Source organism: Thalassophryne amazonica, chromosome 4 (genome assembly GCF_902500255.1).
Source record: "Thalassophryne amazonica chromosome 4, fThaAma1.1, whole genome shotgun sequence".
Lineage (NCBI taxonomy): Eukaryota > Metazoa > Chordata > Actinopteri > Batrachoidiformes > Batrachoididae > Thalassophryne > Thalassophryne amazonica.
Window position 1 is genome coordinate 45,070,045 of NC_047106.1, and position 27,030 is coordinate 45,097,074.

The 27,030-nt window shown below is 41.9% G+C and overlaps 1 protein-coding gene across 1 annotated transcript in view; it reads left to right on the forward strand.

Moving 5' to 3' along the window:
- clcn2c (chloride channel 2c) overlaps positions 1 to 27,030 on the forward strand; it is a 382,840-nt gene that overhangs the window by 288,802 nt on the left and 67,008 nt on the right.

Sequence of the window (27,030 nt, forward strand, 5' to 3'; positions counted from 1 at the left end):
AGTTAAGAGTTTTCTGGAGGTAACACAAGTCTAAATCTGCATACACACTGTGCAATTGAACCATCTTATGGTTGTCCCAGACAAATATTCTCACAACAAAAACCTGTAGGACGAAACCTGGGTGAGTAGCAGCACAGCTTCAGTCAGGCTCTTTGTCAGCATCCAAATGTTATATTTGCGGTACTCTTTCACCTAGTTTCTGTCTCTGTTTTCCCTTTTCAGCTACTCAGTTTACTGTGTTGGCAAAGGGGCACTGGCTTTGACATTTAGGCCATATGGCAGGTTTCTCTTGGCATGATCCAGCTCACAGGTACCTCAGCGAGGACCCTGGAAGCTGGAGAAGGCCTCACCCAGCTACGGCAGATAGATGGTTGCTTTTGAGAGGTTGGGATGAGCCAGCTGTTTGCCTGGGTGGTTGCCATCCATGAACCAAGTTGGTTCCACAGTGTGGTGGAGACACTGGTGCATGCTCCCAGACTTGACTGGACTTGAATTTCCTCAATAATAAAACTAATTGGTTGATATATTATAATAATAATAGACATTATAGGCGTTAGTGTTGCCAGTTGAAAATAATTCTGCACAGAAACTGTTTTCTTCTCCAAAAATGAGCAAGTCTGGGGTGACTTTTAAAGGTAAGCATTAATTGCCCTTTGCAGCCCAGGTAATAATGAACACCTTTGGGCCATTGTAACATCCTGAGAGGGTTTGAATGACATCATGCACCTCCTGAATTCCCCTGATCATTTTCTTCTGACTTCCCCACCCACAGGTGCCGCCGCCTTGTCGGGAGCTGTAACCCACACAGTTTCCACTGCAGTCATTGTGTTTGAGCTGACTGGTCAGATCTCCCACATCCTGCCTGTGATGATTGCGGTGATCCTGGCAAACGCCGTGGCCCAGTCCCTCCAGCCGTCGCTCTACGACTCCATTATAAGAATCAAGAAGCTGCCCTACCTCCCAGAGCTGGGCTGGGGACACCACGAGTATGTACAGTGGACCATTATTAATGCACGCATGGTATTAAACATTCAGTTACATGATATTTCTTAGTGTTGCAGCAACAAGCAGTGGGAAACAGCTAAGACGAATCATGCAATATACAAAATGTTCTATGTCGCACATGTTTAGACAACCGCACAAAAATTCATATACAGTCATCTCTGTATTTATCAGCACAAAAATAATGAAAGGCTGCTAAATTCAGTATTCCTTGGCTTTTAAATTTTGAAGCTCTAATAACACGGCCATACATCCACACAACCCCACGGAAAGGAATGTGTATGAATTCAGACCAGAAAGAAAGCGAGCAAGGGAGATGGTAAGACAAGGTTATGCAGTGATTGGGGTCCATGAGGTAGAGAGCCTTTCACCACTACCCATTGAACAGAGAAATAAGATTCCTCTGTCTGCTATCTGAACACTCACTCAAAGACAGTGTGAGAAGCTTGAATATCCAGCAGAGGACTGAGTAGAGCCAGTGCTTTTTCACATCGAAATGAGCCAGTTGAGATAGTTCAGGCATCTGGTGAGAATGCCCGACCAGATAATTGAAAATGATTGACAGAATGACAGAAAATGATTGAAATAAACATTTATTTATTTGTATTATCATTTTAGAGACATTTGGATTCCACAGCTTGTAACATGGTCACAAGTCCACAAAACGCTGCAGAATGGATTTTGTATGAATGTAGCAACAGCATGTCTGTCTGTCTGTCTGTCAAAGTTACATGTGGCTTGAAATGAGCTTGTTAGTTTATAGTATACAAATAATGGATGTTTGAGTTCAATGGAACGATTATTTTTGGTGAAAGCTGGAACATACCAGTCAACTCGACGAAACGGCTAAAATAGATCGTCATTTTATATTATATTAATTCACAAACAGAAAAGGGACTTAGATTTTGGTACTTCCTCAGTGCAGTGAAAAAATGTCAGAAATTAATCCAGCATTGGTGCCCAAAAATAATTCTGACAATGAAGTCTGCCATGCTGTACATGAAATCATCATCCTTCAGCAAAACAAACTCCATGTTTATTTTAGAGCTAAGCACCACCCGGGTTTAAAAAACACACAAGTTTTGTATAAGCATGCGCACGCTGTGCATGCTCATACAAAACTTAGCAATTACTCCGCAGTCCATATGCATGCCGAACCACGGTGGGGGCAGTCCTTACGAATAATGGATTAACTATGGTCTATTACACCACTACTAGATACCATTGTGTGAAGCCAGTGATGGTCTAAAACTTGCTCTGGACGGGATGTCAGTCATGTGTTACTTTCCCAGCAAAAGCCAGTTCCCATTTACAACTGGGTGGACTGGGGCAATCAAACTAAAATCTGCATATTGGTAGTCCAACTCCTATCCCATATTATGTGGAAGTGTGTTAATATTCAGTATTGCATTAGTGCTGTTAACTAATGGAGCAGAAATTAATGCATCAACAGGACCAGTAATGTATTTATCTCCCAGCCCCACTCAGAAGTAAAATGCAAAGTGTTGACTAAAAAAATCTTCAAGGGATCAGATGGGGGGGGCAATTCTCATTCTTCATGGCTGAAATCCACTTTGTTTTTCTCCTCGAGTAATTGTTTAAAAGCAATAGAATGAATTATCCTTTCTCTTTGAGCGATTTCAACACCAAGCAGGAACTCTTGATCATCAATAATATCCTGAAAGTTGGTGCACAGCTACTGACCGATTACTTCACTGCAGGTCCCCTATTAAAAAACCTGAAAACTACCACATTATTGTGAAGATGTACAACATCTAGCACATGTACCATATGCTAGTGCTCAGTTGCCCCATTTTTATTGCCTGTTGCGGTCTGTGGCTGTGACCATGCTAAAGTCCAGTCAGTTACGTTTCATGCTGAAGATCATAGTTTGCTTGCCCTTGTAGGGGTTTGCTGCATTTACATTATTTCTTGCTTGCGTAATGGCTTCACCAGTGAATGTTGCAAAAACCCTTCAAATCTGCTGTGCTAGCACAGAGCGCTGCATGCACAGTAAGTCATCATGGGTTTTAAATTTTGCTTCAGCTTTGCATGCTTGGCAAACATGCTTCTGCTTTTCACATCGACCACAGAGTGATTTGACTCAGAAGAATAAGCTGGTCTCACTGTTGGTGTCAGGTGGAGGGGCTTGGCTCAGTGGTTCATTATTACAGTAGTTTTAATTGCCTTCCCTCCTGTTAATAATTTATGTGGGCCGTACAACACTGAGCCGGACTGCCAGCTGCTGTGTATTTCTCTGGGCTCATAGAAGCCATGCTTTTTCATCTACTTGTTTGAAAACTGTTGCTGTGCATTCTGGCAAGTCATTAACTGGAGATAATAGACGAGATGCATGATACACAAATTAGGAGTAAAAGGGGAAAAATAATTTTATCCTCCATCTGTTCATCAATTTGTAAACAGTCCCCTAAAGGGTTTTCTGTTACTACACTTTCTGCATTAGCATCTCCGCTAACCACAGAACCAATCTCTTGGTAATTCGAGTTATCTCTTTGTTCTCTGTTCTCTCTTCATAATCTACTGTATCCTCATGGCCTTTCTATCTTATCCTCTTTCTTTCTTCTGTCAGACCAGAAATGGCAGTTGTGTGTAATGTGAGTCATGTTTCATCTTTAATATTTTTGTTGGAAATTTTTTGCCTAGTACAGTAGAGAGAGAGAAGAAATGGAGAGGAGAGACATACAAAACAGATGTGCAAACTGTGAAATCAAACCAGGCAGATGCAGTGGTAGACTAATGCAATGGACCTTTGTCTCACAACCACGGGTCATAGTCACAGGCCAAGATCAAATCAGGGGAAATAATCTGAAATACAGTAATAATGACCATATGTCAAGAACTAGATGACACATTGCAGTACTCTTTCTGTGTAGATGTCTGCTCTCCAGCTTCCAACAAATGTACTTATCTGACCTGTGATGTCCATGTCACTTGATAGGATCAGGAGAAGTTGAATAATTAGCAGACAGCAGCAAGGCGCTGCATTTGTCTGGCTAGCTTGACGTTAAAAGATGAGAAATTTCAGCATCAGTTTGACAGAAGGCACATGAGAGACTTGGACCATGATTTGATATGTTTTCTTTCATATTTTTGTTCTAAATTTTTGCCTCTTTTATAGTACAGTAGAGACAGAAGAAATAGGGAAATGGAGAGGAGAGACATACACTGCTTGCCTGAGTCATATAACAATGCCCTAATGCACATGTAGGACTTGTTGGATGGTCTGTCCATGGATTTTAGATGACTGGGCTTCCTTCGTGTAGTCACATCTCCCAGGTTCATTTCCAGACATCTTGAATTTTAATTGCATGCGAGACATTTAGATCTTGGGGTACAGGTGTGACTCGGATATGTTGAAGTCATCAGTGTGCATGGAAAGGTTGCCAGACCTAGTGGACAGTGTCAGGCCACTCCTCAAATACTCCCTCCACCTTCTCAAGACTCTCCGCTTGTCAGTGTCAGGTCTTGCCCCTGCGGTCCTCACCTATTATGTTTTTTGTCAGTCTTTTTATTGATTTCCTTTTGTCTGCTTTTTTGACAGTCTGGTTATTTCACTTTTGTCACAGCTGCTTGTTTTCTGTTCATCACACCATAGCCACATCTTGAGTTCCATTCTGGTTTAGTTCAGTCTTTGAACCACAGTCTTTGTTTTTGTTCATCACTGCTTTTGTCACAGCTTGTTTTCTGTTCACCACACTTCAGTCACATGTTGAGTTCTGTTCTGATTTAGTTTAGTTTTGATCCACTGTTTTTGATTGCATTTTATTGTACTTGTGTCACTAAGTTTATTTGTCAGGTTTACCACATTTGTCTTCAGTTATATTTTCATGTCAGTTCCATTCTAGTTTTAGCTTTTTTTTCTTGTTCTCCAACCTGATTCTGTTCATGTTTAGTTTCTATGCTGGCTTGGGATTTTAATATCATTTGTCATGTCCATCTTGTCACTGCACTCCTGTGTCTGTTCCCATATTTTCACATCCAGTTTGATTTGGATCTCAGTCACGTCCTCAGATCACTCCACTCTTGCCCGTCACCTTTTCAGCTCTGTTGGCCATGCCCAGTTTTGTTTGTCACCTCCTTGTCCACCTGTCACAGCCTTCTCTTGTCTCACAGCCTCTCCCCTCTGTTAGTCCACGCCCTCCTCCTGCCTGCACACCACACCTGCTCCATACCACTTCCTAATTAACTCATTGTATTTAAAGGTGATGGAGAGAGGTTGAATGGGGCATTAATCCTTGTTCTGTGATGTGATATGTAGCCCAAAAAAAATTGGTTGGGTCTGTAATGGCTCAGAACCTTCCTAAAAGGCTCTCTGAAACAGCTATGTTACTATGCTGGGTTTAGAATGTGTCATTTGCCCTTAATGACGTCGTTTCAGAGCTTATTTGGCAACCTCATTATGAAATGCACGTAGGTGTTGGCGCTGATCGGTTGCCGTTGTTTGATTGGCTGCCCTTGCTTTCACTGAAAAGAGAGCGCGGCGGATCAGCTGTTTTTAACAGCAGATGTGGAGCGGCTCGGAGAAGAAAAAGCATAAAAATGTCTTTGTAAAGCTCAGTGCCGTTACCGGCATCACTGGTAGTTGTTGGCGGTTTTTCTTCTGGGCGAGAAGGTTCTTATAAACAGACACACGCAGAACACAATGTGCGTGCGCTGCCTTCGTGGCGCCGCGACCGGCTGCTTGATGAGGACGTAAAAAAAAAAAACATGCAAAATTGGACTACAAAAAATCTGCGAAACTTCATTTGTTTTGTTTTACTTCGGTTACTGTGACTTCCAAAGGTTATGCATTGAAATAAGCAAGCTGCCCTTTGCAGTCTTACTTGCTGCCAGCATAATAATGCAAATAGCTAGCTGCTAAGGGGTTAGCTCATTACCTTTAGAGGAACAAACCAGAGCTAACGTGCCATTCTAACGTGCAATTCTTACAACAGGAATATAGCGCAACAAATTTAAAACAAAAGAAAATGTGATACTTACAGGCTGTACTGATTGCTGGGTTGATTTTGTCGCAAAGTCGGAACTGACCCTCTACTGAGTATTAAATGCCGACTGAAGCCAGCTTGAAATTGAGCAAGGTTGGTGAAACAGTCCTTCTTGAAATGCGCAGAGCAAAGAAATAGTCGGCGGTTGTATGTCCTGGGGATGCGGTTAAAAATGAATAAAAGCCAGTGATCGCGTACATTGCTTTCCGTGGGAAGAATATGGAAAGATCGTAGTCCGCTATGACAGCCTGGGAAGGCACACCTGTAGCTCGCCATTGATCCTCTTCCAGTGGTAGGAATGGGTGAGCACAACCTTATGAATAATTAATTTCTAAGGGGGTGTGTGTGGGTGTGTGTGTGGAGGCTATTGGTGAAAATGTGACACGTTTCCCTCAAACACGAATTGGCCTATTTTCTGGCAGCAATTCAAAAAAGGATAATTACTTGAAACAGAGGTTCTGAAACTTGCTGGCACTTCGTGTGTTTTCCCCACAGCGGGCAGACTCTGACAACACAAAAACATGAAAAAGATGATTTTGATTCTCTATCCCCTTTAAGCCCTGCATGTTTTCTTTTCCTTTGCTTGCTCGTTGATTTTGTTATCTTCGTCCTGGCTCCCTTGTCACAGTTTCTTGCTCTCACGTTTTGCTCAACCTCGCTTGTATTCTGGATCAGGATTTTGTCTTTGCCCATGTTACATTGTTTGCTGTGGTATCGAACCTTGCCTGTTTTTTGACAACGCCTCTGCTTATCACCTGCCTGTACCTCCGCAATGCTGACTGCCATTCTGTGTACCAGACCCTGCCTGATTTATCGATAAAGCTTTTTTCTTATTTCACCACCTGCCTGTGTGTCTGCATTTTGCTCACTACCACCTGCTATGCCCTGACTACCTGTGAATCATGACAGAACGAGCAAGCCAGTACCAGGGAGCAGCAGACTCACCTCCAGTCATGAACCCGGACATTGCTCTTATTAAGAACATTTTTTCAGAAATACATTTTTCTTCGACTGCTTTCACTCCTGCCACGCTCCGAAGCGAAAATTTGATTTTCTGGATCAAGCCTGGAATTTGGTGGAGGCCAATGTCTGGTTGTACCAGTTCTTCTGAGCTAGAGGATCTGGATGGCTTATTCGCAGCAGGGAGCCTCCCAGCCTGGGTGAGAGAGAGCCTGAATCACACCTGCCACCCAGCCACCTGCTCGCCGATGATGAGGATGAATGGGTTGACCTTGATGATGACGCCTCATCAGATTTAGAAGGTACGGATCTACACAGCCACTGTATTTTTTTAAGATTCAGGACTTATACTGTGAATTTTTGTACAGTCCAGATCAGCAGGACAGGCATCAGATTTTTTTCTGTATTAGACCAGATCCTGCGGGACGAGCTAGAGATCGTGTCCGCTTATCCAGACCTGGAGAACATCAAAGCTCTATTCAAATGCGGTCAGATCCCTCCATACATCGAGGATCCAATGGACTTTCTTTTTGAATCCGAACTTTGATTCCTGTCTTGATACCCCACGAGTGATCACACTTTCTGCCGCAGCCGTCACGCCCCCTCAGCAGGTCATTTCGACCCCGCCTTGTCGGACACCAGCTGTGGTTCCTCAGAGTTCATCAACGCGGAAGACGGCCAAGCAGAGCTTTCAGCCTCGAGGATCCGCTCTGTGGTCAAGTACCTGCTCCAGAACCATTCGCACCGACACCAGCCCCACGAAGGCTGTCTACGCCCCTGTCTAAGCCTGCAGCCACTATATTCTCTCCGCCTGATATAACTGTGGCTTTTATGTTGCCTGAATTCCCTGCAGCTGTCACATCCTCCGCAGGGCCATCAGGAAAGTACACACCCCCCATTGCAACCGACGACACCTGCTCCAAGCACGTCGGCGCATCAGCTCCAGGAAACTCCGTTTCCGACCCCCCCCGGCGCTACTCTCTACAGGCTTCAGCGGCTCCAATCCACCTCCTGTCGCGCGCACACCGCAGTCGGCGGCAGCCTCAGCGCGCTCAGCATCACAGCCCACGGCTGCACCTGCTGAAGCAGAGCCTGCGCTGCTCACATTGGTCCGGCCAGTCAACGGAACCGCCAGAGAAATCCCCGCAGCCTCAACTCTCAGCAGCACCCCCAGCATCTGAAACTTTTGAGGTCATCACACCAGTCGCGCCGTCAGCAACATCTGTTGCATCTGCACCTGTAAGCACAACCCTGAGGTCATCTCCCACTCAAACACAGTCTGCACGGCCACAGCTTGTAGCAGCGCTTGATTCTTTGGAAACGACAGCAGCGCGCCCCCTTCAGGATCCATCAGCACCACCAGTAAAACCTCTGGTATAGGTCACCACACCTCAGCTCGTCTCGGTATGCACGCAATGGGGAAACACCACCTGCTACGCCTCTTGAGTTGCTTCCTCACACACAAACGTCAACAAGCTTCTGAAGGTGACCTTGGGTGACTCAACCTACATAACTATCAGTCCTTGCTCTGGTTTGTTTTCTTGATAATGTTCTTTTTTTCCCCCCACCTCCTGTTGTGTCTTCAAACAAGGAAGTTTGTGTCTTCAATTACAATCAGTTTTTGTCCCCTTATGTCTGCACCAAATATTTGGTTAGTTTTTCTGATTTTGTGTTCCTGGGTCGTAGTATTTTTCTGGGCCCCTACCCTAGAGCGTTTTGGTTTGACTCATGTCTGTTCCTTCATTCACATTTTGTTTAATTTGTTCTTTAAATCCAGTGTTAAGCTGTCTGTTTTGGTTCTGCCCCAAGTGTTTTTCTTTGTTGCTCACGGTTTGCGTCCTCTGATCAAATGTTTTTTTCCCTTATGTAATTTGTTTTCTTTGCTTTTTCTTTCTCTCATGGTTCTCTTTATCATGCACTCAGAGGAACTCTTCAATTCTTTTTGTCATTAATCAAGTTTTTTCTCATGGTTCTCTTCTGTTTGCATTTCTGTTTATCATGGCGTTCTTTTTTGGTTCTGTTGGGTTAAGTATTCCTTTGTGTTCATTTATTGAAATACTTTGTTCATTGTTTCATTTTATCTTTGGTCCTTTTGTCCTTTGTCCTTGACTCGCATAGCGTTTCTATTTTTAGTTCATTGGTTAGGTCTGTTTGGTCATTTAATGCGGTCCCCACTTACTTGTCAGTTGCTGGACTTTTAATTTTGCAGTTTCTCTAGAGTACGGTTCTCTTTTGGCCTTTTCAGTGCATTACTATTTGGTTTTGGTGGATTTTTATTCTCTGTGCCTCTCCCCGGTCCGCTACCTACTCTTGGCTGGGTTAGTTAGTGTTTTTTGGTTTATTGGGCTCTCTGACTTAGTAGTTTCTTTTTTGTGCTTTTGGACTCCACTCTGGCTCAGTTGGATGGTTGTTTGCCGGTCCGCTTACGTTTGCACCTTTTCTCTGTTTTTTGATAGGGTTCGGTTTTGGAATGGTTTCGGTTTTGGGTCTGGTCCTGTTTCTCCTGCTGTCCCTGCTTTGGTTCCAGCCATCCGTGTGGCCAGCTTCCTGTTTGTGCCAGGGGACTTGATGGGTCCCCTGACCGCCCCTGGTGTCACCCGTGAATTTTTGCGGGGTTCTGTGGTCGTCCTCCGAAACCTGTTTTTGATTTTCCTTTCTCTCGTTTTTCTGTTCCCTGTCGACCATTATGCCTCTTCTCCTCGGGGTCCCCTGATTTGGGTCATTCCTTTTCGGCACGTTTCCGGCTGGTCTTTTGGTCCCTGTCCAGTCCGGTGGGTTTCCCCGAAGTATCTCGTTTTCCCTCGTTGACTTGGGACCTCTTAAGGATTTTGCACGTCCCAAGATCACCAGCCTTGGCATCATGATAGACAGCGATTTTAAATTTGCTAAACAAATCAATGGTGTTTTGAAATTGTGCTTTTATCATCTTCGTCTTTTATCAAAGGTAAAACCGTTTTTTATCTTTCAGCCTTTTTGAACAAGTTGTGCACTCTTTTATTTCAAGTCGTCTGGACTACTATAACGCACTTTATTTCGGCATTAGCCAACGGGCTCTTTCCCGTTTGCAGTTAGTCCAGAACGCTGCAGCGCAACTTTTAACAGGAGCCTGGAAGCATGATCACATAACCCCAATTCTTGCATCTTTGCCACTGGCTTCCTATTCATTTTAGATTGATTTTAAGATTTTATTGTTTGTTTTTAAAGCTTTGAATGGAATGGCCCCTCAATACATCACTGACCTCCTACAGATTTACTCTCCGGCGCGTGCTCTGAGGTCTGAGGGCCATTTCCAGCTTGTGGTACCCAAGACGAGACTTAAAACCAGGGGGGACAGGGCTTTCTCTGTGGCTGGCCCCAGACTTTGGAACGCTCTGCCCCTCCATACCCGAACAGCCCCCCACAGTGGAGTGTTTTAAGTCTTGTATGAAGACCACCTTTTATTCTCTGGTTTTTAACACTGAGTTGTGTGGTCTTCTGTTTATTGGTTTTGTTTTTATTTTGGTAGATTTTATGGTTTTATCTTTTGTATGCTGTATTTATTTATTTATTTATTTATCTGCACATTTTAGTTAATTTTATTGTTAATTTTCTTTTTTATTTTGACTACTGGGGTTTTAATCTATCGTGATTCTGTTGTATGTGCAGCAGTTTGGAACATTTTTGTTGTTAAATGTGCTATATAAATAAAGTGGATTGGATTGGATTGTCTGGGTGCAAACATCCTTCTTTGTTTACATCATTTTTACAGCTATATATCACATGTATCCAGAATGAAGAGAATTGAAATTAAATCTTCTTTAAGTTAGAGGGTATAACCTTATTATTTCAGTTATACAGTTAAAATTGACACATACTGTAAATAAGCCATTTCAACCAGTTTTCTTCAAAATGATCACCTTGATTCCTCAATTTGAATGTGATTGTCTCCATGATATATGTTAGACTATATCAGTCCACTCATTTGTGTTAGTCAGTCTTTTTTTTTTTTTCTTGCATCTTACAAACATCTCAGCAGTATTTATCTGGCTTTGAATATTCAAGTCCTCTAGATCAAGAAGGCACATGATTTTAAAATTTAAACAAATTTTCTTTTTTAAAAAACAGGCTCCAGGACCCCATGAACATCTCTCCAAATGGAGCCACAGAGGGACAGCCCCAAACGATATAGAAGTGATTTGCTAATGTATTCGACAGGACTGCCAGCAGGCTGTCTGATTTGAGTTGTTAATCGTTGGTGTTGGGAGTAAGAAGAATCAAGATGTATTCTTCCAGCTGAATTCTCTCCAGGAAGGGGAGCTTGTTACTAACCACTGTTGTCTGCAGATTCTTTCCCACTCTTCCTGTGATATTGTGAGGCATCCCTCTGTTTCTCATCTTGCCTGAATATTCAAAGTGTGGTCACTTTTTATTTGGATTTGGAGAGCTGAATATAGTTTAGATTTTTTTTTAAGATGCATTCTTTTAGTCTCTCTGAATAATGTTAATTTATTTTCTTCCTGAAGCCTCATTCCCTGGAAATTTCTTATTGATAGTCTCTGATTTGTAAATATCTAAAGTAAACTTGGTTTTGTAGACCAAATTTATCCCTAAGGTCCCAGAAGCTAAAAATTGTATCCTGGACTAGGAGTGTGCAGTACCTGCCACTTTATTTATTTATTTCACTTTGTATCATAATTGCTAGGCTTGTCAAGTAAAATATTCACAAATCTTGCAGATTTAAAATATCTGGGGAAAACACCACAAACCTTCAATCATTCAACAAGTGTATTTTGTCAGGTCATTATAACATTTGTTATTTCAAATTTGTGAAACACTGTATTGACTGAAATGGTAAACAGATGTCAAATGTCTTGACTAAAATGAGACTAAATACATTCAGTTCCATTTTGACTAAAACTAGATTAAAATAACCAGACTTTTAATTAAATGTGACTAAATAAAAATGCTATCTGAATGACTAAATATGACTAAAACTAAAAAGGACATTTAACACAAGACAGACTAAATTAAAAAACAAAAACAAAACAGGTGACAAAATTAACTACTTCAAACTGGTCTCTTGTACACTGAGTATATCTACCTTTCTCCTCTCCATCATGTCAGCCAAGTCTGTCTTTACTGATCATATTGCTAACATTCAAAGTTCCAACTCTCAGCTCCCACTGCCTTCAGGCATGTTCTCATCCGGGTCTTCGTGTTTGCCAGAAGTAGCCCAATTTCCGCTGGCACCCTGTTGGGCAATGGCACCGGTAGTGCTTGTTGTTCACCCGGGACTCATCCGATCTGGTATTGAAGTTTAATTTGTGATCTACATAGGTGGTTTGGCAAATGTTATGCCAGATGCCCATCCTAGTACAGTTAGGAAAAAAATGATTTGGGCTTTGGACTAGCCCTGTGGGTGGAGTGGCTCATGCACCTAACATGGCTGAGATTGACAATTTTTATTAATGAATTATAGTTTCCTTTAATAAGACATTTAAAAAAAAATGGAAAAGTTGCCAAGGTACATGTGTAACTGAGAAACTCTGAGAACACCCCCCCCCCCATATCTGCCCCACAATTGAGGTACACGTTGATGTATGAGCATGATTCTAAACTGTGACATTATCATTGATCATAAAAATATCAAACTGTCGTTAACTAATGATACTCACATTTCAAACTGTTAAAAGTTGCTCAAGCATAAAGATGACTGAGGAAAGTGTCAAAAATGATCTTGGTACACATTCCAAGAAAAAATGTAATTTTCTCGAGCATCTATATTTAATGACTCGCGGCATGAAGAGTTACTGTGATGTTGCGCAGCAAAAGCTTCACTCTGCTCTGTCTTTCCTTCACTTTTTCCCTCTCTCACACCCCTCTCCATCAGTTGGCCTGCGTCTGTTACATTACCGTGCCATGCAACAGCAGAGGAATGGGACCCTGAAGGTAGTGTGATCTGCTTCAAGCTGAATATTTTTCATTTATGCTGGAAATGCTCCATTTTCCTCCCACACAACCATCCAGCCCCACAGACACACGGCACACACAAAGCAACGCTTCTATAATGTCTGTCGTGTGTTGGACTTGTATGGTGGCATTTGCATTGACTCACACCCACACCGACATGAAGAGAACTGGATTGTTGTTGTTGTTTTTCTTTTTTTTTTTCTTTTATGTCTCTGGCTTTTGTGAATATGTGATGACACATACACAAATCTCATCTACAGACGTGCAGAGACGCGCAACTTCTCACGAATCAATCCCAGTAGCACTTCCACTCTTGTCTCTGCTTTCGTCAGCCTGGTTGTTTGTGATCTCTCCTGACAAATCCATTCTCTGCGTTGATGTGGCCTTCTTTTCAAAAGGTGTTTAGAACAATTATGCAACGTGTGTGTGGATATTTGTTGTGTTCTGTCCGTCAGAGAGGGACATCTACTTTTTTGGAGTTTTCTGTGATCTATTTTCAATCCTAATGTAATTTTGAATAAATCCAGAGATGATGGCATTTTTTTCTGGATCATTACCGGGATTTTTTTTTTTTTTTGATGATTCGCACACCTTGTACCTCCTCTCCGCGACTAATCTTCACAAACACATCAATGCCTGCAGCCTCTCCACTCTCTGCCTGGATTTATCCCCCCAAATGTCCACTAGGAACAAATCTATAAAATAAGGCCTACAGGAAAAAGGGTAAGCTGACCAGATGTATTGCCTAGCCTTGGTGGGAAGCAAGGCTCAATTGAACTAAAATGAATAATATTTGACCAACTCCATTGAGATCTCAAGGGAAATTAATCTGGATAGTGGTTGTGGCCATTTCAGAGGTCCACATTATGATGATGTCACATTCAGTACAATTTAAAATGTTGCCACTGCATCAGAAAAAATACTTTCTAACTTTACTTTCACTCATTTTATACACCCTGTCACTACTTGATGAGACACAGTTGTGACTAAATATTTACCTTGTTTGGCCTATCTTGTGTTTTGCGTGAGAGGGAAAAAGATTCTAGATTTGGCTTCAGTCCAGCCAATGCCATATTTCCAAAGCAGACATGAAGCAAAGCTCCTTAAAATACCTGAAACTCATTTTAAACATTTTATATAAATTTAACAGTTCCTTCATGTGGTTCAAATATATTAAATACTGCTATGCATGAAAGTTTAATTACTATTTATTATTATTAATAATTACTGTCTTCTCCTGTTGATGTAAAGTTTTTAAACTATTTTATTAATTTTCTTATTTATTTGTGTTAATTTATTGGAATAAAATTCAGTTCTTTGTTTGCCCTAATAGCACAATGAACATTTGTCTTAAGAAATGCAGTTTTATGTTCAGCAGTTGGTGATTTAAAGCCTTGTGTAGGTTTGATGGTGAAAGATGAGCTGCAGTGACACTTACACACTATTGGTATTCTCACAATTGTCACTACAGCTTGACGTGGATATCTTTGGTGTTACACCACTCCAGAGAATGTTAAGGTACTCCTGGAATTACTTTACCACAGTGTCTATGTTGAGATGAAGTGTCTTGTTCGAGATCACAGACCGGTGCCCTAAAGCACACACCTGAAATTGAACCTCGGCTTATAGATTGGTAGTCCAACAGCTGTGCCACGTTTTCTGCAGTGTTTGAGTCCCTTATATCTCTGACTTCAAGTATGGAATAGTGCATGTCATTGAAAAGAGAACTATGGCATAACACCAATATAACATAAGGTGGCAGTAAAATCCAAAGTGGGAATTTTATACGTTCCAATTTGTGATCCTTAACAGTAGTAATTGTTTAAAGCACCACAACAGAATGTCAGGTATATCAGATGTCCTTTTTATCAGGTGTTTTAAAGGACCAGAGAAAGATACTGGTGTGATTTAAAAGTTACACTTACTTAAAAGTTAAGTAAGTGTAGCCTGTTGGCTGTCTTTGAGCTTTTCTGTTTGACATAGTGAGGAGGGAGGAGGACCACCGAATTGATTTTTCTGTTTGAGTAGAGGTCGGTGTATTGAGCTGTCCCCTTAACAGAGCAGAGGAGGGCTGGCCAGCGCTTGCTTTCTGGCACAGTTATGGGGCTTGGCACTAGAAACCTCAAGCAACTGCAGTCGTGTTTGTAGCTTTTGGCAAGCTGATACAGGAAGGAAGAGCTGGATGATTATGACTCGTGTACTAGGTTGGATCATTCTGCTGAGGCAAGATCTGCTCACACAATGTCACCTGCTTCCCCCAACTGTACCAGCGTCCGCGCCATCACTGCTGCTAAGAGCCAGATGATGTGTCGACTGTGCCACATGTTGAGATTGACTGGTCAGAGCGAGGAAAGATGGTGTTGAATGTGTAGGAGTGTGGCTATAAATCTGTTTGCAGCCACATTTTTTTATTAAAACTCAAATGATTAATAATTCCATGCTGAAATTATAAAGATGTAGCTTTGAAAATATTGCATTGAATTTATGTGAAAAATCTGCAGTGTGGTGTCTCCTTTATCTTGCTCTCTGCTGGATCTCTCTCTCTCAACTTTCTCCTGTCTCTTACCTCCCAAACCATTTGATAAATGTCTCTCTCTCTTCATTCCTCCTCCTCCAGTTTATTTTTCCTCTTCTCCTTCTCACCTCAGAAAGTATAACATTCGTGTGGAGGACATCATGGTGAGGGATGTGCGGTACATCACACTCAACTGCTGCTACCGCGACCTGCACAACGTGCTGCTCACAGGCCACCTCAAGATGCTGGCGTTGGTGGAATCTGCTGGTGAGAAACAGACACAACACAAGGAAAGATTTGATATTTTTAATTTGAAGATTATGCATGAATTGGCTCAAGCAAATGTAGTAAATCGCACAGTAAAAAAACATTCATAAACTCTGAAATTGTACAATTGTTGCTTTTGGAGCATATTTGTTAATCCAGTCAGTGAAATTTACACCTCACACAAAGGTAAAAGCACCACCTGGAGGAGCAGGAGGTCAAGCCAGAATAAATGTACTAATTAAATGATTAGTTATTTTCCAGGTGAATTTTTAGTTCTTATTTGGTTTATTCATTTCATGCTTTCTGTACTGTGAATAAACTTCTTTTTCATTATATTTGTTAATTTAATAACATGAACATCTTGGTCATCATATGATCTTGGAATGCTAACCTTTTTTTTTTTTTCTTTTTTCCTTAACCTCCATATTCATGCTACGACATACCAGTATTACAATTTCAGCTGGTTAATGTGTCTGTTTTAAGGTTTTTTTTTTCACCCCTCCCCCCCCAAAGCTTATACTAAATTCATGTAGTAAAAGTAGCCAGTTTTCAGTCTGTGATTTATGCTTTGCTTATCGCAAATAACTTTTCAATTAAGCAGATTAGCTGTTATTGACATATTTTTCGTTTAGCTGGTTAGCGAGGCCCACCACTGCTTATATACTTTGGTTTGCATTTCAGCATTGTTACACAAATTACTCTCTTGGTGACATTTATGTTGATTATTGCTAATTCTGTTGAGTTGATCATAACTTTAATGCTGCACAAATAACAAATTTCACTGACCTTTTGTTTTATGAAGCGATTGACTGGCTCTCTCATGCCGCTGTGATCACGTCACCAAAATGCAAACTTGCCATTCCACCACTGTCTCTATGCAATCACGCAGGAACAATTAGCAGTGGGATTTAACCTAATACATAATCAAATCAAATCAATTTCATTTATATAGCCCCAAATCACAACAAACAGTTGCCCCAAGGCGCTTCATATTGCAAGGCAAAGCCGTATAATAATTACAGAAAAACCCCAACTGTCAAAACGACCCCCTGTGAGCAAGCACTTGGCGACAGTGGGAAGGAAAAACTCCCTTTTAACAGGAAGAAACCTCCAGCAGAACCAGGCTAAGGGAAGGGCAGTCTTCTGCTGGGACTGGTTGGGGCTGAGGGAGAGAACCAGGAAAAAGACATGCTGTGGAGGGGAGCAGAGATCAATCACTGATTAAATGCAGAGTGGTGCATACAGAGCAAAAAGAGAAAGAAACACTCAGTGCATCATGGGACCCCCCCAGCAGTCTAAGTCTATAGCAGCATAACTAAGGGATGGTTCAGGGTCACCTGATCCAGCCCTAACTATAAGCTTTAGCAAAAAGGAAAGTTTTAAGCCTAATCTTAAAAGTAGAGAGGGTGTCTGTCTCCCTGATCCGAATTGGGAGCTGGTTCCAGAGGAGAGGAGCCTGAAAGCTGAAGGCTCTGCCTCCCATTCTACTCTTACAAACCCTAGGAACTACAAGTAAGCCTGCAGTCTGAGCGCGAAGCGCTCTATTGGGGTGATATGGTACTATGAGGTCCCTAAGATAAGATGGGACCTGATTATTCAAAACCTTATAAGTAAGAAGAAGAATTTTAAATTCTATTCTAGAATTAACAGGAAGCCAATGAAGAGAGGCCAATATGGGTGAGATATGCTCTCTCCTTCTAGTCCCCGTCAGTACTCTAGCTGCAGCATTTTGAATTAACTGAAGGCTTTTCAGGGAACTTTTAGGACAACCTGATAATAATGAATTACAATAGTCCAGCCTAGAGGAAATAAATGCATGAATTAGTTTTTCAGCATCACTCTGAGACAAGACCTTTCTAATTTTAGAGATATTGCGCAAATGCAAAAAAGCAGTCCTACATATTTGTTTAATATGCGCATTGAATGACATATCCTGATCAAAAATGACTCCAAGATTTCTCACAGTATTGCTAGAGGTCAGGGTAATGCCATCCAGAGTAAGCATCTGGTTAGACACCATGTTTCTAAGATTTGTGGGGCCAAGTACAATAACTTCAGTTTTATCTGAGTTTAAAAGCAGGAAATTAGAGGTCATCCATGTCTTTATGTCTGTAAGACAATCCTGCAGTTTAACTAATTGGTCTGTGTCCTCTGGCTTCATGGATAGATAAAGCTGAGTATCATCTGCGTAACAATGAAAATTTAAGCAATGCTGTCTAATAATACTGCCTAAGGGAAGCATGTATAAAGTGAATAAAATTGGTCCTAGCACAGAACCTTGTGGAACTCCATAATTAACCTTAGTCTGTGAAGAAGATTCCCCATTTACATGAACAAATTGTAATCTATTAGATAAATATGATTCAAACCACCGCAGCGCAGTGCCTTTAATACCTATGGCATGCTCTAATCTCTGTAATAAAATGTTATGGTCAACAGTATCAAAAGCAGCACTGAGGTCTAACAGAACAAGCATGGAGATGAGTCCACTGTCTGAGGCCATAAGAAGATCATTTGTAACCTTCACTAATGCTGTTTCTGTACTATGATGAATTCTAAACCCTGACTGAAACTCTTCAAATAGACCATTCCTCTGCAGATGATCAGTTAGCTGTTTTACAACTACCCTTTCAAGAATTTTTGAGAGAAAAGGAAGGTTGGAGATTGGCGTATAATTAGCTAAGATAGCTGGGTCAAGTGATGGCTTTTTAAGTAATGGTTTAATTACTGCCACCTTAAAAGCCTGTGGTACATAGCCAACTAATAAAGACAGATTGATCATATTTAAGATCGAAGCATTAATTAATGGTAGGGCTTCCTTGAGCAACCTGGTAGGAATGGGGTCTAATAGACATGTTGATGGTTTGGAGGAAGTAACTAATGAAAATAACTCAGACAGAACAATCGGAAAGAAAGAGTCTAACCAAATACTGGCATCACTGAAAGCAGCCAAAAAGAACGATATGTCTTTGGGATGGTTATGAGTCATTTTTTCTCTAATAGTTAAAATTTTATTAGCAAAGAAAGTCATGAAGTCATTACTAGTTAAAGTTAAAGGAATAATCGGCTCAATAGAGCTCTGACTCTTTGTCAGCCTGGCTACAGTGCTGAAAAGAAACCTGGGGTTGTTCTTATTTTCTTCAAATAGTGATGAGTAGTAAGATGTCCTAGCTTTACGGAGGGCTTTTTTTTATAGAGCAACAGACTCTTTTTCCAGGCTAAGTGAAGATCTTCTAAATTAGTGAGATGCCATTTCCTCTCCAACTTATGGGTTATCTGCTTTAAGCTGCGAGTTTGTGAGTTATACCACGGAGTCAGGCACTTCTGATTTAAGGCTCTCTTTTTCAGAGGAGCTACAGCATCCAAAGTTGTCCTCAATGAGGATATAAAACTATTGACGAGATAATCTATCTCACTCAGAGTTTAGGTAGCTACTCTGCCCTGTGTTGGTATATGGCATTGGAGAACATAAAGAAGGAATCATATCCTTAAACTTAGTTACAGCGCTTTCTGAAAGACTTCTACTGTAATGAAACTTATTCCCCACTACTGGGTAGTCCATCAGAGTAACTGTTATTAAGAAATGATGAGACAGAAGGGGGTTTTCAGGGAATACTGTTAAGTCTTCAATTTCCATACCATAAGTCAGAACAAGATCTAAGGTATGATTAAAGTGGTGGATGGACTCATTTACATTTTGAGCAAAGCCAATCGAGTCTAACAATAGATTAAATGCAGTGTTGAGGCTGTCATTCTCAGCATCTGTGTGGATGTTAAAATTGCCCAATATAATTATCTTATCTGAGCTAAGCACTAGGTCAGACAAAAGGTCCGAAAATTCACAGAGAAACTCACAGTAACGACCAGGAGGACGATAGATAACAACAAATAAAACTGTTTTTTGGGACTTCCAATTTGGATGGACAAGACTAAGAGACAAGCTTTCAAATGAATTAAAGCTCTGTCTGGGTTTTTGATTAATTAATAAGCTGGAGTGGAAGATTGCTGCTAATCCTCCGCCTCGGCCCGTGCTACGAGCATTCTGGCAGTTAGTGTGACTCGGGGGTGTTGACTCATTTAAACTAACATATTCATCCTGCTGTAACCAGGTTTCTGTAAGGCAGAATAAATCAATATGTTGATCCATTATTATATCATTTACTAACAGGGACTTAGAAGAGAGAGATCTAATGTTTAATAGACCACATTTAACTGTTTTAGTCTGTGGTGCAGTTGAAGGTGCTATAATTTTTTTTCTTTTTGAATTTTTATGCTTAAATAGATTTTTACTGGTTGATGGTGGTCTGGGAGCAGGCACCGTCTCTACGGGGATGGGGTAATGAGGGGATGGCAGGGGGAGAGAAGCTGCAGAGAGGTGTGTAAGACTACAACTCTGCTTCCTGGTCCCAACCCTGGATAGTCACGGTTTGGAGGATTTAAGAAAATTGGCCAGATTTCTAGAAATGAGAGCTGCTCCATCCAAAGTGGGATGGATGCCGTCTCTCCTAACAAGACCAGGTTTTCCCCAGAAGCTTTGCCAATTATCTATGAAGCCCACCTCATTTTTTGGACACCACTCACACAGACAGCAATTCAAGGAGAACATGCGGCTAAACATGTCACTCCCGGTCCGATTGGGGAGGGGCCCAGAGAAAACTACTCCGACATTGTTTTCACTGTTTTCAATCAGCACGTACTGTTACAAAGGCAGTTACTGTAAGCAAGTGAGCTGCCTAAACACGCACACACAATCTCATTTACTGCAATCTCTTTTCTTATGTCACTCTGCTGAGCTCTCTAAACTGCTGCAACACGTTGGAAAACTCCTGTAGTCTGTTCACTCTGACCTTAAAAAGCCAATTTTATGCCACTTTCCTCTTAAATCTGGCTTCACTTCTCATAACTATGACGCATCTATCACTAAACCGATAATACTGTGCAATGACAGGTCTGATAACATCTCCTCCCCAGAATCCATGATACTTTTGGGCTCGATTGAGCGCGTCCAGCTCCAATCACTGCTCTCCCAGCAGCTTGGTCGCCCTCGACGGCTGGAGTACATCAGGGCACAAGCATCTGAAGAGAAGAAGCGCATGTCAGTCATTTCAAACTTGGACAACGAGGACTGCGGCCATCGGGCAAGTCAAGAAGTCCGCTTTCAGGTCAGATATCGCTTTAGATAGAGAGATGATGGTGTGCTGTGGAGGGCAGCTTTTGAGCGACTTTAGGGAAATATAAAAGTAAAAAGCATTCATTGAACTATTTTTTAACTATTAACTATTTTTAAATTTACAATGTGATCTCTGCTGACTGGGGCATCATCCCATCAGTTTTTCTCCTGTAGTTTGTTCTGCTTTAGGTCTAACTTAATTACTCTGACCATTTGCATATCCACTGTGTCAAATTACCTCGTATTTTGTTACAAGAAAACTGATAAGATCTAGGCTGCTGTTTCCTATGGGCCTCCTGGAAAACTTTTGCTGAAATTTTGCATCTTCTGTTCAAGAAAATCCCTCTCTGCTCCACTCCACCATGAAGCTGTGTAATCACTGTCAGTGAGGCCATACCTCCTTCAGAGATGTCATGGGTGTCTTGCTGGCTTCATTCACTACTCTTCTTCTTGCACAGTCACTGTTTTTGAGATTTGCCTATTTCAGTGAGATTTGCTATCAAAACACCATACTGTTTGTATTTCATAACGACTGAGGTAAACAAATTTTAAGAAATAGTCAGGAATTCAAAATGTTGACATACCATCCCCTGATTTACAGTTTGCCAGACATTTACATACCCTCACATGATCAAGAAAGTCATAGTAATTTGGAGTTTTCAATAATTTCTTCAACTTTTTTGTGAGAGTGGAATAATTGTACAGCATATGCATACAGCCTCCAATATATGCATACACTTCTTCTTTTGACTGCTCCCGTTAGGGGTCACCACAGCAGATCAATCATTTCATCTCACCCTGTCCTTTGTCACACCAACCTCTTGCATGTCCTCCCTCAGCACATCCATAAACCTCATCTTTGGCCTCCCTCTTCTCCTCCTGCCTGGTTGCTCCATCTTCAGCATCCTTCTCCCTATATACCCTGGATCCCTCCTCTGAACATGTCCAAACCATCTCGATCTTACCTCTCTGAATTTGTCTCCAACCTGTCCCACCTGAGCTGTTCTTCTGATATGTTCATTTCTAATCCTGTCTGTTGGACAGTATGTGTCATGACCCTGTCCTCGGTCTATTTGATAACTTCCTATCTCCTCTGGGGTGCCAGACACCTTGATGCATACTGTTCTTTGCTTATCATGCCACACAGACAGAACACAGTTTTGCTTTTACATATAATGTTTCAGATAAACAACGCGAGGACTTCACCCACAAATAAATGTCAAATACAACACTTTTCACACTTTTCAACCAATCGCATAGCTCTACTGGCTCGCCCATCTGGGTGCGGGTTGAGAACAGGCGGAAGACGTAGGTAGTGCTGTGTGGGGGCAGCTTGCAAGCTGTCATAGCAGCTCTCTGTTCAGGGAAGGCATCTTTCAATTCAACATCTAAAATTGAAGTCCGTTTCCTGTCAGTCTTGAGTCTTATGAGTTCGCTTCCCACATTAAACTACCGGGGGGAGATGAGCCAGAGAGAAAATCCCCAACATGTTCGTCCTCGTTTAACAATTTAAAGATTTAATAATTATTTTGGCCACACACAGCGGCACCATAAACGTAGTAATTTTTAAGATTTAATAATTATTAAGATCAAAATTGGGCAGACTAGAAATGTAATGAGTTTGAATATCAAGATTTATTAATCTTTAATATTGAACCTCCTTGTGGGGAACCAGGGTGAGTTGTGACTAATTCGTATTATCATTCATATTAAACCATATTTAATTAAATATGATATTACCTCAAATTTATTTGGGCACCACCTGCTTTACGCACAGGAACATTAATTCAAACATTAATCGGTCTCTAAAGATCGTGATTTCTCTGATACGATTGGCCAAAACCCTTTCACTGAACACAATAAAAACCACTAGTGTAATATTTACATGTTTATTTACAAATATACAAGGGATACACAGGTGAATGACATTTTGAGGATATGAGCAAGAATTAAATACTCTTATTATGGAGACAATTTGTTAATCATGAGACGTTAAAAAAGAGCAGTGAAGAATAAAGTTAAGGATTTAAAAGGGAATAAATCTGATTAGAATGTAGATGCATTTGAGTTTTCCAATTATTGTTATTATTTGAAAATTATCAAAATGTATTTAAAGAAAACCACTCTCCACATCTTGTTGATAAGAAAGCCCTGCTGAACCTTAGGTGGGTCACTTAGCTGAAGTCTGTCTGCAGTTCTGATGAACGGTCCGGTCTGATTCCTTGGTGGGCCTTTGTGTCTTTGCATTTGGCCTTTGGGGTCATTGAGACATTGGAACACCCAGTTGTGTCCAAGTTTAAACCATCTTGATTTGAGGTGGTGTTGAAGAATTTGGGGATAGTCCACCTTATTCATTATTCCATCCCCTCCATCCAGCGGTACTGGTGCATTGTACAAAGTGCTAACATTAAGCTTTTGGAATGGCCTTCCCAAAGCCCCAAAACAGCCCAAGAGCATGATGCAACCACCACCATGCTTGAGAGTTGATACAGTGTCTTTTGGTTTGAGAGCCTCAACATACCTCTTGTCATTGTGGCCAAATAGCTCAGTCTTTCTTGTCAGCTGCAGATTTCACTCTCGCTTGAAGGTGCCGATTTTGGTGCAAAGGCTTCTTTTTTTGGTCAGCATGTCCATGGTGATATAAAACTGGCTTCACTGTGGACAATGACACTGGTGTTCCAGCAGCTTCCACTTCATGGCAGACGTGAGCCTTGGTGGTTCCTGGGTTGTTCCTGAGCATCCTACCCAATGTCTTCTCATCTGAGGGTGACAATTTGGGTCTTCCAGTGGTGACACATTTGACTAACTTGCATACAATTGTTTGAACTGGTGAGCTTTGGCTCAGCAATTGTTTAGAAAGTTTAGATGTTTGTTTCTAAGAGAACTTCCCAACTTATGTAAATCTGCAGGTCTCCTTCTTTGATCTTCACTGAGCTCCTTGGACTTTCCTGTTGTTCTGAGTATTGGTCAATCCAATAAGGGTTGTCAAACACATCTTTTTTATGTTGACAAAGAGAAACTACCAGTTGGAGTCTATCATACTCACTAACAAGGGGTTAATAAGCCTTGGCCTTGTCACATTAAAAGACTGTAGAACCTTGAGTACTGCTTATTTTAACAAGTGGTACTCTGCTGTGGGGGAGGCAAAGCAGTGGGTGTGGGAGGAGTTCGGCGCAACCATGGAGAAGGACTTTCGGTCGGCACCAAGGTGCTTCTGGTGGACCGTGAGGCACCTCAGGAGGGGAAAACAGGGAACCATCCAAGCTGTCTACAATAAGGATGGGAATCTGTTGACCTCAACTGAGGATGTAATCCGGCGCTGGAAGGAACACTTTGAGGAACCCCTGCATCAGACCGGAGTGCCCTCTGTAGTAGGGGCAGAGCTGGAAGCTGATGGAGGATTTTCATCAGTTTCCCTGGTGGAAGTCACTGAGGTAGTCAAACAACTCCGCAGTGGCAAGGCCCCGGGGGTTGGTGTGATCCATCCAGAAATGCTGAAGGCTCTGGGTGTGGAGGGATTGTCTTGGATGAGACGTCTCTTCAACATTGCATTGAGGTCTGGGACAGTGCCTAAGGAGTGGCAAACTGGGGTAGTGGTCCCCATATTTAAAAAGGGGGACCAGAGACTGTGTGCCAACTACAGGGGCATCACACTACTCAGCCTCCCTGGTAAAGTCTACTCCAGGGTACTGGAAAGGAGGGTTCGGCCGATAGTCGAACCTCTGATTGAAGAGGAACAATGCGGGTTCCATCCTGGTCGTGGAACAACCAACCAGCTCTTTACTCTCACAAGGATCCTGGAGGTTGCTTGGGAGTATGCTCATCCAGTCTACATGTGTTTTGTGGACTTGGAGAAGGCGTATGATCATGTACCCCAGGAGATACTGTGGGAGGTGCTGAGGTGTGTCCGGGTGCTCGGCAGCAAGTCGGACTCGTTTCCAGTGGAGGTTGGCCTCCAACAGGGCTGCACCTTGTCACCAATCCTGTTTGTGATATTCATGGACAGGATATCGAGGCGTAGTCAGGGGGAGGAGGGTTTCCAGTTTGGTGGGCTCAGGGTCTCATTACTGCTTTTTGCAGATGATGTGGTCCTGTTGGCTTCATCGACCAGTGACCTCCAACACTCACTGGATCGGTTCGCAGCCGAGTGTGAAGCGGCTGGGATGAGGATCAGCACCTTTAAATGTGAGGCCATTGTTGGGTTTGCACCCCGTTTTTAAAGAAATGAGAGACACAAACACTGAAAAGAAACCAGTCAGAGAGAGACAAATGTATATTTTTTGCTCTGCGCAGAGGAGGAGAACAATGAAGCAGCTTGTAAGTGCTCAGCTACAAAGCTCTCCTAAAATCTCCTCCTCTGGCCCAGCCTTTTATTTAGTTCAACATGAGAAAAAAACAAACAGGACAGTCGGGAGAGGTTACACATGAGTCATGTCTGCAAGAGGGAGATATCGGGACAAGGTGACTGCTGGAACCTTCCTTTCCTGCGACATGAACCTTGCTGCTCCCACAGCAGGATAAGGCACTTATGTAAAATGAAAAGTAGTTTGCTCACTCGTGAAGAATGCAGTCAACAAGTCTTTCTTTCTAAAATCTCCTCTTCTCACAAAGAGGAAAAATAATGAGCATAAACTATAAGAAAATAAATAATATAAGCATAAACTAAAGAAAATAAATGATAATAAGAGCATGAACTATATAAAATCCTTGACAGCCATGGTTCTCAGCAGGAAACCGACGGATTGCCTACTCCAGGTAGGGAATGCGGCCTTGCCCCAATTGAAGGAGTTCAAGTACCTCGGGGTCTTGTTCACGAGTGAGGGGACGAAGGAGCATGAGATTGGCCGGAGAGTTGGTGCAGCAGGGGCGGTATTGCATTCGCTTTATCGCACTGTTGTGATGAAAAGGGAGCTGACTCAAAAGGCGAAGCTCTTGATCTACAGGTCAATCTTCGTTCCTGCCCTCACCTATGTTCATGAGTGTTGGGTCATGGCCGAAAGAACTAGATCGCGGGTACAAGCGGTCGAAATGGGCTTCCTCAGGAGGGTGGCTGGTGTTTCCCTTAGAGATAGGGTGAGACGTTTAGTCATCCATGGGGAGATCGGAGTAGAGTCGCTGCTTCTTTGCGTTGAAAGGAGCCAGCTGAGGTGGTTTGGGCATCTGGTAAGGATGCCTCCTGGGCACCTCCCAAGGGAGGTGTTCCAGGCACATCCATCTGGGAGGAGACCCCGGGGAAGACCCAGGACTAGGTGGAGAGATTATATCTCTACACTGGCCTGGGAATGCCTTGGGGTCCCCTGCTGGAACTGTTGCCCCTGCGACCCGAACCTGGAAAAGCGGTTGAAGATGAATGAATGAATGGATGTACTCAAGGTCCTACAAAGTGAATTTCACATCAGTTATTATATTTTTGAGCCTGTATGTATAATTGTGACACTGTGTGGGTTAAAGAAGCTTTAAAATAAATTCAGTCTTGTACACCCAGTTCCTTGAAGTTACTAAAGATGTATACTGTACAATCATTCCACCCTGCCAAAAGTTCGGTTCAAAGACATGAAAAAGCCTAAAGTCACCATGACATTCATACCTATGATGGTGTATGTCAATTTCCAGCCACAACTCTATGTAAAGGCTTATGCAACTTGATTGTTCTATTTGAGGGAGCCCATTATTGTGGCTTGTTTTTTGTATTAAGCGTTTACTTTTCCAAGTAACTCACGTTTTGTCAGACAAACAATACAATCACTAAATACTGTAGTATTTATTTTAGACCTGATACATCCTATCATAATTGTGTAACTTTGTAGGTTGTTTAAGACCTGGTATTGTAAGGAAATGTGTATCATAAATTAGTGGAATTTAAAGATGTTTCACAGAATCTTAGCTAAATATTTTAGCTATAATTACAACATTTATATGTAATTATACAGTTATAGCTGGATGTTTAAAATAAGGAAACCTTTTTGGTGGAATCCAGTACTTTCCCCAACTCCAGAAAGACTTTAGCACAGAGAGAAAAATATTCTTAGGTCAAACAAATGTTAGACATGGAATTGCATCATGAATTTTTGAGTTTTTACATCAAGGCAAACATAAGAACAGTTTGTTTAGCCATAAACCCTTGCTGTGTTCTTGTCTCTTTGATTTCTACTTTAATTGCT